Here is a 17,277-nt window from a genome sequence, read left to right as displayed (position 1 = left end):
CCGGCACCCGAGCTGCCCGGCACAGGCTAGTAACTAAGGAGGGGAAGAAGATTCAGTACCTTTTCACCGGACAACGGGTGAACATCTCCTCAATGAATCAGCTTGGCCACGTCAAAGTTGTGACCATTTCTAAAGCACCAAATAAGAGCAGCTCGAGGAGCATTCACCTCCGTGGTGTTGGAAGACGGGATCAAGCGATTGTTGATGACATACAACCAGTATTTCCGTTCGAAAGTGAGCGCCGAGGAATGAAACTTCTTCCCATACTTCATCCATACAATTTCCTTACCGGGTACACAAATGGTTTCAAAGAACATCTCCCACTGGGTGTATTTCCTCCCATACGTTTCATAATAGTCTTCATACTCATCCACCGGTGCAGGCAGCTGGTATATCCTCTGAATAGTCTCCACAGAGGCATCCACAACCTTCCTGCGCACAGTCACTACGCCATTCACATGTTCTTTTACATTGGCGTAGAATTCATGGACAACCATCAAATTCCCCTCCGGCTCTTCAAAGAAGATTTGCGGGCCCTGCCTGACCAGCTCATGATACATGTTAGGGCAGCCCAGCTGGAGAGACCCTATATCTATGCCCCTCTCCGGAATGGGTTTCTTAGGGGCCTTCTCCGCAAAGCGGTCCTGAGCCTTGGCAGAGACGAACCTGCTACTATCAAAGGGGCGAGCAGGTGCTGACCCGCGCCCCGGACGATCCAGCTTGACCGCTGGAAGAAGCACCTGTGGTACGGCGTTTCTTGGATGGAGCCATAGTACCTGGAAGAGGAATAGCATTAGCACAGCATAAAAGGTGTGACTCAATTGCGGTTACTCAGACTTCACACGCACAATTACCCATTTACACTCACTGTGGCATTTAAATAAATACCTTGTGGACTTTATATACCTAATCTCCAATTTAAACATGTTGTAACCCCAATACCACCACAATTTCCCCCAAATTCACCCACTAAGTTAATAGACAACTCCACCAACATTACCACCCACAAGCACTACACACCACTACAAATTACCACTAGGAAAGGAGAAGAACAAAAAAAACTACTACATAAAGAAGAAATTAAACAAAAATCTCTACAAAAATAAAAATTACAAAGACAATGGCAAAAGGAAAACCTTACCTGTAGTGAGAGAAGATGGTGAGAAGTGAAAAAGAGTAGGGAAGGGCTTGGCTGGAGCCTTGGGGAATTTGGGTAGGGATAAGTTAGCAATGGAGAAGGGGGAAATTTGGAGAAGAAGGGAGTTAGGGTTGGGGAGACTACTTGAGCGTTGCGGATTTGGGAATGAAGAAGAGGGAATAGTTAGGGAGGGGGTCTAATAAACACTTAATACAAGTAACATACAAAATAAAGAACAAGAAAATAAAAAAATTAAAAATAAAGCAAATGTTAAGTTAAACAGGCGGGACTAGCACGGTCGTAGCGCGGTACGAGCGCGGCCGCGCCAGTCAAAACAGTGTACTTGGCCATATGCGCGGTCACTAGCGCGGCCATTAGCATGGTCGCGCTACTAGCGCAGTCACTAGCACGGTCATAGCGCGGGCGCGCTACTGGGCGAGAAGCTGAGGCAGAATGTTTGCCCATATGTGCGGCCTGTAGCGCGGGCGCGCTCCTGGGCTCAAATATTTTCCACTTTTTCACCTGTTCTTTCCGCGTCCGATGGACTTATCACCTGCCCAAGCTCACCTGCATTGGTTAGTACTTACAAAAATCAAAATTAACAACTACTAACTATCATTGGGTTGCCTCCCAACCACCGCCTTAGTTAATGTCGTGGCACGACAGTTACAACAAATCAATGGGTTGCCTCCCATGCAGCGCCTGATTTAACATCGCGGCACGATGCAGATAAGCGCATTTAAGGCTCGCTCGACCTCTAAGGTTCAGTCAGATGGATCACTGACACTTCCTTTGGTTCATCCATGCCCACATATGGTTTCAATCTCTGTCCATTGACTCTAAATGTATGAGAGTCTTTCTCTAAGGCAATCTCTACGGCACCTGAAGGGAATACTTCGACCACTCAAAATGGTCCAGACCATCGTGACCTGAGTTTACCCGGAAATAGCCGTAATCTTGAGTTATAAAGAAACACCATGTCTCCGGGCTTGAAATTTCTCTCAAAAATGTACTTGTCGTGCAACCTCTTCATTCTCTCCTTATATAACCTCGTGCTCTCGAAAGCAAGATACCGGAACTCGTCTAGCACATGCAATTCTGTGACTCTAGTGGTTCCCGCAGCCTCAATGTCTAGATTCAGTTGTTTCATTGCCCACCAAGCTCTATGTTCTAGTTCCACAGGCAAGTGGCAGGCCTTCCCGAACACCAACTTATATGGAGACATACCAATTGGTGTTTTAAAAGCAGTTCTGTAGACCTAGAGTGCATCATCTAGCTTTTTCGCCCAATCGGTTCTTGTGGCGTTCACAGTCTTGGTCAGTACACTCTTTATCTCTCTATTTGACACTTCGACCTGTCCACTAGTCTGAGGATGATATGGGGTTACCACCTTGTAGCGCACATTGTACTTTGCTAGCAATTTCTCAAAGGCTCGATTGCAGAAGTGAGTGCCTCCGACACTGATAATATCTCTCGGGGTCCCGAAACGGGTGAATATATTCTTCTTCAAAAACCCCACCACCACTCTTGCAACATTGGTGGGGAGTGCTGCAGCTTCCACCCATTTGGACACGTAATCCACAGCAACAAGTATGTACTTATTGACAAAGGAGCTGATGAAGGGGCCCATGAAGTATATCTCCCATACATCGAACACTTCAACCTCTTCAATTGGGTTCATGGGCATCTCATGGCGACGGGAAATGTTCTTGGTTCGCTGACATTCATTACAGCCCTTCACTCATTGATGTGCATCCTTAAACACTGTTGGCCATTAGAACCCGGCTTCTAGCACTATTGCTGCCGTCCTGACTCCTCCAAAATGCCCGCCATATGCCGATACGTGACATGCTTGCAAAACAGAAGATATTTCTATCTCGGGGACACACCTCCGGATCATATTATCAACACATATTCTAAACAGATAAGGTTCATCCTAGTAATACATGCGGCAGCCACGATAAAACTTTTTCTTTTGCACAGAGGATAGGTCATCGAGAATTATACCGCTTGCTAGGTAATTTGCAAAGTCTACATACCATGGCACTTCCTCAAGGCTTGTGGCGAGTAGCTGCTTGTCTGGAAAGGTTTCCAGAATATCCTCTTCCTCAACTACGTTTTCATCTCCTTCAAGTCGCGATAGATGATCAGCGACTTGGTTTCTTGTGCCCTTCCGGTCACGAATCTCCAGGTCGAACTCTTGCAGTAACAGCACCCAACGAATCAAGCGCGGTTTAGACTCCTTCTTCTCAATCAAGTACCTGAGAGCTGCATGATCAGTATATACAATTACCTTAGAGCCAATTAGGTACGATCTAAACTTGTCGAATGCAAACACCACCGCCAGCATCTCCTTTTCAGTCACGGTGTAGTTCAGCTGAGCTCCACTCAACGTTCCACTAGCATAGTAAATTAGGTGCATCAGCTTGTCTTTCCGCTGTCCCAGCACTGCCCCAACTGCATAGTCACTGGCGTCACACATGAGTTCAAATGGTTGCTCCCAGTCGGGGGCTAAAATGATGGGTGTTGTGACTAGCCTCTTTTTCAACTCCTCGATGCTACCCTGCAATCATCAGAAAACATGAAAGGGTGATCTTTGTCTAACAACTTACAGAGAGGGTTGGAAATTTTTGAGAAGTCTTTTATAAATATCCGGTAGAAACCGGCATGCCTGAGGAAGCTCCTAGTTGCCTTGACTGAAGTGGGGGGTGGCAGCTTTGCTATCACGTCAACTTTAGCACGATCCACCTAGATTCCCTTGCTTGATACCCGGTGTCCCAAGACTATGCCCTCTTGTACCATGAAATGGCACTTTTCCCAATTAAGTACCAGGTTAGTCTCAATACATCTTTTCAACACTCGGGTCAGATTTATAAGGCACTCGTCAAATGAGTTTTCCACCACTGAGAAATCATCCATGAACACCTCCATTATGTATTTGACCATGTCAGTGAATATGGCCATCATGCACCTTTGGAATGTGGTGGGTGCATTGCATAGGCCAAAGGGCATCCTCTGAAAAGCATAAATTCCATATGGACATGTGGTCTTCTCTCTGTCCTCTGGTGCAATGGAGATTTGGTTGTACCCTGAGTACCCATCCAGAAAACAGAAGTGGGACCTCCATGCCAATCTGTCAAGCATCCGATCAATGAAGGGAAGTGGGAGTGGTCTATCCGGGTGGCTAGATTTAATTTCCTGTAGTCCATACAAATTCTCCAGCCTGTGACGGTTCTTGTAGAGATCAGCTCATTGTTATCATTTTTTACCACTGTCATACCACCCTTCTTAGGAACACATTGCACTGGGCTGACCCAGTTGCTGTTAGAGATGGGGAAAATTATTCCCGCATCCAACCACTTAATCACCTCCTTCTTCACCACTTCCTTCATGTTGGGGTTCAGCCTTCTTTGGTGCTCCCTAGAAGTTTTCTGCCCTGCTTCCAGCAGAATTTTGTGCATACAATATGCCGGGCTAATCCCCTTGATATCTGCCATGGTCCACCCAATGGCCGTCTTGCATTCCTTGAGTACCTGCAAAAGTTGTTGTGCCTGCACATCTAACAAACTAGATGAGATAATAACAGATAATGTGGAGTAAGGGCCTAGGAACTCATACCTGAGATGAGTGGGCAGTGGCTTCAACTCCAGCTTTGGTGGTTCTTCTATGGATGGCTTGGCTGGAGGAGTTTCTCTATTTTCTAAGTGCAGGGGCTCGAATTCAAGTGTTCTATCCCAAAACCCTCTGCCCTCTAGAGCCAGCACCCATTCTACCAATTCTTCCCCATTCACCTCATCAAAATTTACAAGACAAGCAGCAATAGGATCCTCAATAGTCAACGTCTCATCATCTGCTTCTACGATTACATCCACGGTATCAATAAGAGAGCAATTGGCAAATTCACTTGGTCGCCTCATAGATTTCTGCACATTGAATGTTATCTCCTCATCGTTCAACCTCATCTTGAGCTCCCCAGTTTCACAATCAATGAGAGCTCTCCCTGTGGCCAAGAACGGCCTTCCCAAAATTATGGGAATTTCTTCATCCACCTTGCAATCCAGAATCACAAAATCTGCAGGGAACACAAATTTCCCTACCTGAATCAACACATCATCCAAGATACCAGAGGGTCTTTTCACGATTCTGTCAGCTAGCTGCAACAACATAGATGTGGGTCTAGCTCTTCCAATCCCCAACCTCTTATAGATTGCCAGGGGCATAAGATTTATGCTAGCCCCCATATCACAAAGTGCCTTGGCAAAAGCAAAATTACCAGTGGTGCAAGGAATTATGAAACTCCCTAGGTCAGACAACTTCTCAGCAACTGGTCTACTCACCATGGCACTGTAGGTCTGAGTTAGAGTCACTCTGGCCAAGTCTTGGAAATCGAATTTTTGGGACATCAAGTCCTTCATCATTTTTGCATAACCAGACATCTCCTTCAAAGCATCAATCAATGGAATATTTACCTGGATTTGTTTCACCATCTCCAAAAAGTTCTTGTATTGTTCCTCTTTCTGGTATTTGGCCAGCCTCTGTGGGAATGGTGTTGGAGGTCTCTTCTTCCCAATGATTTGGGTTTTCTCTTTGTCAGATACCACCTCAACTACCGGTTCCTGGGCTGCCTCAGCTTCTTTCTCAGCCTCAATCTGTGTGTTGGGTTCTTCCTCGGTAGGTTGTACTGTCACCTCTGTCAGTTTCGTTGAATCATCTAGCTCAATGGGCACTGGTACAAGTGTCTCAGCATGTTTGCTTTTTCGATCCCTCTCTTACTCCAAGTCTAAGTCTCTGCCATTTCGTAGATTCACTGCCATCAGGTGCTTTGGGCCCTGATCTTTTGGATTTACCTGCGTGTCTGTAGGCAATGTCCCATGAGGACGATTATTCAAAGACATTGAATCTTGCCCATCTGCACTTAAATATTCTTTATAGCTGACTCATATGCATCTATCCTTTCACTCATTTTTGCATTTGACCCAATAACCTGATGCATCATTGCCTCGAGTCTAGCAAACCCATCTTCCTATCTCCCACCATGCTGCTGCTGAGGAGGATGATAACCCTTATGCTGATTTTGATTGTTGTATCCCTGTGGCCTTTGGTAAGGCGCCATATTATTGTGAGGTTGCATACCTCCCATATTTCCATTGTTGAGTTGTGGTTGGACTGGCTTGTACGGCTGATTCTGTTGGCCCCAATTCTGACCACCCTGTCTCTCACCCCCATAGTTAGACACATAATTTATGTCCTCAGGGTAATGATGATGATCACTTTCTGCATTCCATTGGTTACCAATTGGTTGACTAATGCAAGATGTGCATAAGCCCCCATTGGTAGTATCTACAATGTGTACCTGCTGCTTCTGCCCTGACTCTTCCACCTTTTTGGTGAGTATACTCATTTGTGTCATTAATGTAGCCATATTTCGGCAAGAGTGTTGGATGAATCTAAGGGAACTGAGTGAACTACTGGAGTGATAGGTGCATTTCTGGTTGTCCAACCCGAATTCTGTGCCATCTTGTCAAGCAAGACTTGGCTTTCTCTCCATGTTTTGCTCAAGAATGCTCCACCAGCTGAAGCATCAACATTAGCTTTCACACCATCTATCAAACCCATGTAAAATCGCTGCCCCAACATCTGCTCTGGAATGCCATGGTGCGGACATATAACCAATATTCCTTTGAATCGTTCCCATGTTTCTTGCAGTGTTTCCATTGGTTTCTGTTTGAAGCTCAAAATTTCATCAATTTGCTGAGCAGTCTTGTTGGGTGGATGAAACTTATTCACATATTGCTTGACTAACTCCTCCCAAGTCGTGATGGAGTTAATAGGGAGTGAGTTTAGCCAAGTTGGAGCAGCTCCTGTCACTGAGAATCGAAACAACAACAGCTTTATTGCTTCCTGAGTTACATTGGGCTGCCTTTGAGTTTTGCAGATTGACAGGAAATTCTTCAAGTGCTGTTGAGGATCTTCAATGTATGACCCCGAAAATAGTCCCTTGTTTTGCAACAAGTGCAGCATGTTGTTTGTGATTTGAAAAGATTCGGCCTATATCTGCGGGACTAATATTGCTGTGGCCAAATTCTCAGTTATGGGTTGCGCCTAGTCATATAGAGGAGCCTCTGGTACAAGAGGTGCCACTACTTGCGCAGCCGGATCTACCACGTTATCCCCATGTCTGGTTCGAGTTGTTCAGTTGCTTGTTGTTGTTTGCTTTTCCGGTTGGCCCAATTCAAGGCCTTGAAAACCTTTTCGGGATCTGATAATGCTTCAAATACTTCATCAGATCTCGATGAGTTTCTAGGCATGCATCTGTACAACCAAGTCAACAAACGTTAAAATTTCAATGTATAGAACGAAAATAAAGAAAACTGACTACACTAAGAATTTTTGTATTTCTTTCAACTGTAATTGATAACACTGTTAATTCCCCGGCAACGGCGCCAAAATTTCATCACGCCCAACTATGCCTTATAAAAAGGACAAGCGGACGTTGCAAATATAATCTGAGTACTTAGCCTAGAGTCGAATCCACGGGGAATTAACCTATCAATTACTCTTGTTAGACTCACTAAATTCTTCGTAATCAACTTCCCAAATATTTTGAATAACAAGTGGTGATATTTTTACTAACTATAACTGAACGAAATTAAGTAAACTAAAACTAACTATGGTTGAATTGTAAACAATTAAGAGAAGGATCTAAGGTTGTGATTTCCCCTATTGATGGAATCCCTTCCTGTTATGTTTCATAGAGATTTGCATAATCGTCTTTATCGATCATGAGCACTCTTACTACCGTAAATCTCTCCTAAGTAATTACGATAATTTACTAGACGTACTCTCCCGAGTTACGCTAGCTGGCTTTTATTACAGCTCACTTTAGATCACGCCCAAGGCTTTGTTATCCCTAATGGTCGTGCATATAGCATAGTATGCTGTCTCGAGTTTCTGGAGTAGCGCGGTCGCGCTAAGGGCTCGCTAATGGCCGCGCTAAGCTGGTCATCATTTTAGCTCTTCTTTTCTCTCTTCTTTCACACGTACTCAGCTCCGAGGGGCTTCCCTTGCTTTAATTTAGCTCCAAACACTGTCCTAAGTTCTCATAAGCGCAACTCGCTCCTGCAAAACATGAAATTCACAATTAGAGCCAATTTATCGTCATTTAACTATCCTAGAACAGTGAAGCATAGTCAAGTTAGGGCATAAACAGTCGCCAAATTACATGAATCTAGCCTATTATCAAACACCCTTGATGAAAAACACATATATCTCCGCTACTATTCTTAGTAAACACCAAAAAAGATTAATAGTAAATCAAGTGCTAATAAATCACAATGGACAAAAGTTTTTAGTTGGTCACCAAATTCATGACTTTTCAGTATATAATTATTTTTTGTTTGACCAATCATTTTACTATGTTATCCCTGAAATTTGTTGTAATTTTCGAAATACCCTTCTCAAATAAAATCCTAGGGGTTGTTTGGTACGATGGTGGGATATCCCAGAATATCTCATAGGGCGGGATATTCCATGGGATTAGCTATCACACCTTTTATATGAGATAGCTACTCTTACCATTTTAGTGTAAAGTTACATGAGATTAGCTAATATCCCAAACCAAATATAGGATAAAGTGAATCCCAAATTTTATCACAAAATTATTATCCTTATCCCATGTATCAAATTCTCATTTGGTACGCGAAATAAGGGATCTCGAGATTAAATTTGAGGTGAGTTTATCCCACGTTTGGTTGGGACAAAATCGCAGTATAACTAATCTTGGGTTTAATTATACTGAGATTGTAGTTTTATTTTTATCCTTATGGGAGGTTGGTATAATAATCTCGGGATAACTAATCCTGGGATAGTTAATCATGGGATAACTTGTTTAAGGGTTTTGTAAGATGGATAAGTGATGATAGGCTATAATTACGTATTTTAGTCACTTATTACACTCTAATTTACTGCACTTTAATTGAGTTTGAGCTTTAATTGCTAGTGTTTTTCACTAATTGTGTGTTTTATGCCTTGTAGGAGTGATTCCGAGCTATGTAGATGTTATGAAATGAATTCAAGTGATTTGGAGCTCTGAAGTTTGAGTAAAAGCCCAAAAAATTAAGTCGGGATCGTGTTCGGGGATCAACGGATGATAGTTAAGAATGAACGAAGAATCAAGTAGGTATATTGCGCACTATCTAATAAAATACACATAACGTTTTGCTCATAATTCCATTTCAGCTCCACAATACATTTTTGGAAAGCTAATTCAAAGTGCTACAATCTTCATGTTTTACATTTTTTAAATTCCCAACAGAACAAGGTGAAAAGTGCGCGGCAAGTACGGGGCCGCACACTGACCGCGCATATGGGGCAAAAAGCGTGAAAAGTGCGCGGCAAAGTGCGGGGGCACACTTCCAGGTGCGCAGCCGCGTACGTCTTGTCCAGGAAAAATGTCCTTTTTCCTGTAGGAGAAGGTATAATTGTTTGGGCCCGACCCTACTTGGTATATATACATGGAAAAACGGTATTTTGAGAACTTTTTGACACACTTTAGACCTAGGGAGAGCACGGAGCCGCCGGGGAGACCTGAGATTCGACCTAAGGAGGCAAGAACACACTCGGAGCAAGGCGGAGAATTCTTCTACGAGTTTTCACTTTCTTCTTCCTATTTCCATTATTGGTTATGAATTCTAGTAATGTAGTTATGCATACTATTATGAATAGCTAATTTGTTATCTAGAGTTTGATAGAACCTTTTGTAGGATAAATTCTTGTTATGTTTTTATATAATTGAGTAGTAGCTTTTCTCTATTTGTTCAACTACATTATTATAGTGGTTGGTTGAAGAGCTCGCAATCGACTGTGCCTATTTAGTTTGTATTACTCGGGAGAGAGTGCATATTTAGGTAGTTGTTGAACAACATGACTCCTAATGTATATGAGGGATCAATACGGAGGGTTTAAAGGTTGGATTAGGGATAACAAAACCTTGGTACGATCCAAGTGAGATGTACTTAATGCCAGCTAGCGTAATTCGGGAGAATATGTCTAGTAAATTGTGGTAGTTACTCGGAAGAGAATTACAACACTCAGAGCACTCATGATCAGTAGAGAATACTTAGGCGAAATTATAGAAGATGTAGCGAGAAGGATTCCGACAATTGGGGAAATCATAACTATATACCTCCTTAATCTTTTCTCCAACCCGTAGTATCTTTAGTTGTTAATCTACTTATTTAATTTGTTAGTTAATTAGATACAAGAATCTTAATATTTATAACTTAAGAATTGTTCGAGCTTGTCTTCTTAGTAATAGGCAACAACTATGGCTAAGCTTTAGTTCTTTGTGGGATTCGACTCCGGACTTGTAAACCGAATTATATTTGCAATGACCACTTAGTCCTTTTTATAAGGCATAGTTGGGAGTGATCAAATTTTGGCGCCGTTGCCGGGGAACTAACGGGGTAGCTGTAGGTATACATATTGCTAGGTTGCAAGTTTGCATTTTTATTTTATATTTTTATTTATTTGATTTTTTTTAATTTTTGTTTTATTTGTTGATTTGAGAAACATGGCATCTTGGAATTATGAGAATTTTGATATTGGTAATTCTACTATTGATCTTCCTAATGCTTATTGTGGAGGAAACCACCCATGGAAAAACTGTCAAAAAATTTCTAAGAGCGAGTTATGTGCACCAACTCAATCTTATATGTGGAATATGTGTGATATGTGTGGTGGTCAAGATGGTCACATTCATGGTTGTGCTTATATTTCTTATCTTCCCCCAACCCCCTACTTTTATGGTTCTTCTTTTTCTTGTGAAGTTAATAGGAACAAAGAACCCAGGGATGATGACCTGAAGGAGATCAAGGATATGTTAAAGTGCCTTGTGGAACAAAATAGTAAAATACAGCTGCAGATAGAAAGACAAGAGGAAACTATTCACAACTTGAAAGTTCAAGTGAGTCAACTGGTTGAAGATTTCAATGCTCAACAAGCAGATATTGTGAATAGTATCCAAGAAGACCGTGAACTAGATACAGAAATTGAGGTGCTAGTGGAGAAGGCTAGAGTATAACACCAACAATCAATCGAACTAGATTTTGAGGATGCCGATATTGTAGAAGAGATACTAGAGTCAACCAAGGATATTAAGGATACAAATTTAATTGACTCTAGTGTCATTGGTATTGAGGATGTTGACAATCCCAATATTTATGTAGTTGAGCGCATTGGTCCACACTCCAAGTATTTTTTTCCACATTTTGTTTGGATGATAATATGGAAATAGAGTCGTCCGAGCCACTTAAGGAATCAAGGGATGAGGAACAAGGCGCCTACATTTTGGAATTTTTCTTGCCAGAAAATCAGGATTACATACCTCATGTAAAGGCCAAGAAGTGCAGAATGCTACATTGGTTTCTTGGGCCAGTTAGATTTTTTCCTCCACCCCTGGAGTATAGCCGAAAACTTGATGCCAAATTGGGGATTCAATTCATAGATGTAAGGCCCCGTGAAAACTTGTGCTCAAAACCTAGTAGCTCGTAGTGCCAAGTTCCGAGTATGTGTTAGGAATGTGCAAAATTCTTCGCGGCTCGCAAGCTCGCCGCGGTTCGGACCCTTTGTACAGATTTAGCATTTAAAAATCAAGAATCAATGTTTTCCAGAAAAATGCTATTATGCGGTCCAGAATGCGGTCGCAAATCAAGTATGCGGACCACATTTCTATCGCAAAGCTAGTCAGTGTGTTAGTCAAATTTGAGGTTAAAAATGTGGTGCATTATGCGACCGCATAACGTTTATGCGGACCGCATAATGATCGAATACCGGCACAATATTTTTTAAATTTTGCCCATTTTTTAGGGCCACTCTGCGACCGGTCTGCGGACCGCATGTCAGGAATGCGATCGCATTCCTGACCGCATTCCGCGTCGGGGCTCCTATTTTTCTAATTTTTCAACCCGACCCCTTCTTCAATAAAACACCCCAACCCTTTATTTTAACACATCTTCCGAACAAAAATAGAGAGAGGGAAGAGAGGGTTCTTGAGAGAGAAAGTTTTATCTTCATCAATTTGATTTTCAAAGTCACCCAGGCCTGGAAATTTCGAGTAATTATCTTCATTTTCGTTCTTGCAGGAAAAAATCCCCAACCCTTTTTCATTGGTTTTCAGATTTAAACAAAAAAGGGGGTTCTCATGAATTGATTCTTGAAAATATAAGTTGAACCATACATGCATGTTCTTTAATATCTAAAATCTAGTAAGAGGAGTTGTGTAGGAGTAAAGATTTGCTAAAAGGAGCGGTTGATCATCTAAATAAGTTCGGATTGTATTTGTGAACTTCAATTCTAAGATATATGTGTTAACTTGTGAACTAGATTGATGGTACTAGGCTGTTTGGTGAATTGAAAGTAGAAGTTAAAGAGGAAATTCGACTCCAGGTATGTATGGCTAACTTTAACCTTTGTAAAGTCACCCTGTTTGGTGTACGAGTAATTGGTATGCGTTTCTTATGTGGACTATTTGTGAATTTCGTTTGCTTCACGGGTGTTAGGGCAAGATGGCCTATTTCATGAATTATCTTGTGACTTAAATTGTTATTGTTGCTGTGAAATAATATTCGGGATGGAATGAAGCCATGTGATTGACTGTGAACTATTGTTATTGTGTGAATGTGGTTACGTGGTAAGGGCTGTGAAAGAAATGATGAAAAGAAGTTGTGATTGATGCAATTGAAACAACTGTGGTAATATCGTATGGGACTTGTCGTGGGCAATTATCGTTGTGACTTAAATTGTGTGCGGGCTGTTGTATATGATGGAAATGGTATTGATGGTTATGAAAATTCTTTGTGATCTGTTGTGTTGTCGTGTGAAATGTGATTTGTTGTTGTTGTTATTGTGTGAAATGTGATTGTTAGGTGGGATCGGGTTGCACGCCGCAAAACGAAGTAATAAGGTGTGGGTTGTGGTGATAAGGGTGGCCGAGGTAATAAGGGTGGAAAAGTGGTCGAAATCACTATTGAAATGAAAATATGTGAAAGTTGTGGAATCATTGATGTGATGAGATAATGTTGAAAAAGGGAAAAGGAGAGATTGTGAAACTTGTTTGGCTTTGGTTGTTTCTTTCATGTGCATTTGATCGTTGATTCTATTACTGTTTGTTACTTGTGTATTGTTTGATTTTACTTGGAGTAAAGTTTGTTCATACATACCAGTACAATTCAAATGTACTGACGTCCCTTTTGCCGGGGGCGCTACATTCGTGTTATGATTGTAGGTGGTTCTATAGCAGGTACTCCAGTCCATCGACAGTAGCACTCCTCCATCTTTCCGTTAGCTGTACGGGTGAGCCCCTTTCCTCTTGGGGCCCTGCGTGGCTCATGCCGCTTTTCTTCCCGGAGTCTTATTTTTGGTATTTGTGTATGGTATAGCCGGAGCCTTGTTACCGGCAAGTATTGTAAAACTCTTTTGTATCCTTAGAGGCTCTGTAGCCAGGGAGTGTGGGTTATGTACTTATGTATCTTGTATTTGGCCAGCGTAACTTGTAAACCACACTAAGTAACCATGTATGTCATGTATATTTCGTAAAAAGGTGTTTAAATCATAAATGGCTATCTCCTTTGATTAATGAGTAATGAAAACACGGGGTAACACGTGGGATAGGAAAGGCACCCAGGTCCGCTTGACTGGGGCTACCCGGTCGAGCGCCGGTCATGTCCCTCGGTTTTGGGGCGTGACAAATTCATAAGCTCTAGGTGGAGGCAAAAAGTGATTCGCGTCGTTACATCAAGCGCTTATTGGGAGGCAACCCAACTTTACTGCTTTCTTTTATTTTATTTAAGCTTTTGTCTTTTTTAACTATTTTATTTTTGCAGTGTCGCTTTTTGATTTTCTAGGAGCATGGAAAGCAAAGCTATTGGAAGGATTCAACAGCAAACAAGATAGTTGGAACTAAGTGTGAGGTACTCGCACGAAGGACCAGGCCTGAGAGAAGTTTGAGTACCCCATGAGCTGCTAGTGCTTCGGCCTTTGGCCTACTAGGGAGTTTCTTTTACCCTCTTATTAGTTATGGTGTGCATTGGGGACAATGCATAATTTTAAGTGTGGGGTGAGGAGATTGTTTGGGTGACTTTCTATTCTATTTTAGTTGTGTTAGTTTAATTACTTAATTTCTTTTCTTGAGGGATTTAAGTCTAACAAAAATTTCTTTGTAGGTAGTGTAGTAATTTTTCCTTAGTTTTTCTTTGTGTCGCAGTTCTTTTACAAGGGTTTTGTTTGAACCAGGTGTAGTTAGTTTTATTTTTTTTAGGAGTAGGAGCTAGTGTGAGATGAATTGAATCGAAGCAATATCTCTTGACTTTGTTATGCCTTGAGACTAGTGAGTACTTTGGTTGTGACGCTTAGGCTCAATTTTTTACTCTTGTATAAGTACCTTAAATTATATGTTCTTAACTTTGCTCAACTGCTTTGACTAGAGTGTCTTGATGATCCAATCTTGAGTGAGTCATGTGTCATGTGCGTGCGAGGTTTGTTGTATTCTGTGTATTGCATTTGATGTCTAGAACTTGCCCCGTATGTTTGCAAAGAGAAATAGTAGTTTCGTTTCTTTGTTGAGCCATATATGTATATTTTACCCTCCTAATTGTTATGTATCGTAGTTAAACCCTTTGAGCCTGTAATCATGTTTCTTTGGCAACCACATTACAAGCCTTACTCATTTGTTTGAATTAACCATCTATTTGAACCTTTTCACCTCTCATGAGCACTTGAATTATTATGAACTTTGTAAAAGTTAAAGTGTGGGGTGGTTGGTTTGGCTTTTGAGTGGAATTAATGAAATAAGGAGAAAGGTGCACTGTTTTGAAAAAGTAAGAACCACTTGAATTGAAAAAGAAAGAAAAAGAAAAAATAGTTGTATTGTTGTGAAAAAAATATTCCTTGATAAGTAGTGACTCTTGATGTAATTGTTCTTAAAGAAATATGGAGTTAATATATATTGATGTGAAGGTGGAGTTATGGCTTGACATAAGTGTGGAGTTTTAAATGTTAAAGTGTATGTAATAAAGTGCTTAGGGAGGTATAGTCACTCTGATATCCAAATGTATCCTACCCATCCCGCAGTCTACATTACAACCAATTATAGTCCTACTTGATCCTTGACTGAATGAGCTCGATTAGAGAGTAGTACACTACGGGCAAGCCTATGGTGCATCTTTTGTGGCATATGAATGTTATTTCTGAGAGGGATTGAATTCTTTCTATCTTGACTTCCTAATTGTTCTTAAATTTTATTGTGTGTGTAGAACTACTCTCTTTTGTATTGTGAGGCCACTTGATCATGAAGGAAAGGTAATCCTTGACCTCTATATTAGAGTAAGTGAGTGAGTTATGAATAATGCATGGTACTTGCGAGTCAAATCTTGAGGTGAAGATTACGCTTTTGTGCTTAGTCTATTTTAAATATTCTTGGTGTGATGATTTAGGAGAATTATTTAAAAAGGTCGTGTCTATATAAAGTGTAGTTTGATTGCTCGAGGACGAGCAATGGTTTAAGTGTGGGGTGTTGATGATAGGCTATAATTACATATTTTAGTAGCTTATTACACTCTAATTTACTGCACTTTAATTGAGTTTGAGCTTTAATCGCTAGTGTTTTGCACTAATTGTGTGTTTTATGACTTGTAGGAGTGATTCCGAGCTATGAAGTTGTTATGAAATGAATTCAAGTGATTTGGAGCTTTGAAGTCTAAGTAAAAGCCCAAGGAATTAAGCCGGAATTGTGTTCGGGGATCAACGGATGATAGTTAAGAACGAACGAAAAATCGAGTAGGTATATTGTGCACTGTCTAGTAAAATAAACATAAATTTTCGCTCAGAATTCCGTTTGGGCTCCACAATACGTTTTGGAAAGCTAACTCAAAGGGCTACAACCTTCATGTTTTATGTTTTTCCGAATTCCCAATAGAACAGGGTGAAAAGTGCACGGCAAGTGCACACCCGCGCATATGGGGCAGAAAGTGCGAAAAGTTCGCGGCCAAGTGCGGGGGCACACTTCCAGGTGCGCGGCCGCGTACGTCCTGTCCAGGAAAAGTGTCCTTTTTCGCGTAGGAAAATGTATAATTGTTTGGGCCCGACCCTACTTGGTATATATATATGGAAAAACGATATTTTGAGGACTTTTTGACACACTTTCACGAAGCCGCCGGGGAGACTTGAGATTCGACCTAAGGAGGCAAGAACACACTAGGAGCAAGGCAGAGAATTCTTCTACGAGTTTTCACTTACTTCTTCCTATTTCTATTATTGGTTATGAATTCTAGTATTGTAGTTATGCATACTATTATAAATAGCTAATTTGTTGTCTAGAATTTTGATAGAACATTTTGTAGGATAAGTTCTTGTTATGTTTTTATATAATTGAGCCGTAACTTTTCTCTATTCGTTCAACTACGTTATTATTGTGGTTGGTTGAAGAGCTCTCAATTGACTGTGCCTATTTATTGTGTATTACTCGGGAGAGAGTGCATATTTAGGTAGTTGCTGAACAATATCACTCCTAACGTATATGAGAGATCAATACGGAGCGTTTATGTAGGATTAGGGATAACGAAACCTTGGTGCGATCGACTGAGCAGTACTTAATGCCAGCTAGCGTAATTCGGGAAAATATGTCTAGTAAATTGTGGTAGTTACCGGGGAGAGAATTACAACACTTAGAGCGATCATGATCGGTAGATAATACTTAGGCGAAATTATAGAAGACGTAGCGGGAAGGATTCCGATAATTGGGGATATCGTAACTCTAGACCTCCTTAATCTTTTCTCCAACCCGTAGTATCCTTAGTTGTTAATCTACTAATTTAATTTGTTAGTTAATTAGATACAAGAATCTTAATATTTACAACTTAGGAATTGTTCGAGCTTGTCTTCTTAGTAATAGGCAACAACTTTAGCTAAGTCTTAGTTCTCCGTGGGATTCGACTCCGGACTTGTGAATCGGATTATATTTGCAACGACCGCTTAGTCCTTTTTATAAGGCATAGTTGGGCGTGCTCATTAAGTAAAAATATTCCTTGGACCGCCTTATTCCTTGTTTGGTTACTAATCCTGGATAAGTTATCTTAGGATTAAAT

This window comes from Nicotiana attenuata, chromosome 12, assembly GCF_001879085.1.
Source record: "Nicotiana attenuata strain UT chromosome 12, NIATTr2, whole genome shotgun sequence".
Taxonomy (NCBI): domain Eukaryota; kingdom Viridiplantae; phylum Streptophyta; class Magnoliopsida; order Solanales; family Solanaceae; genus Nicotiana; species Nicotiana attenuata.
The sequence above is the reverse complement of the archived record's forward strand: the minus strand, read 5'-3'. Positions refer to the sequence as shown.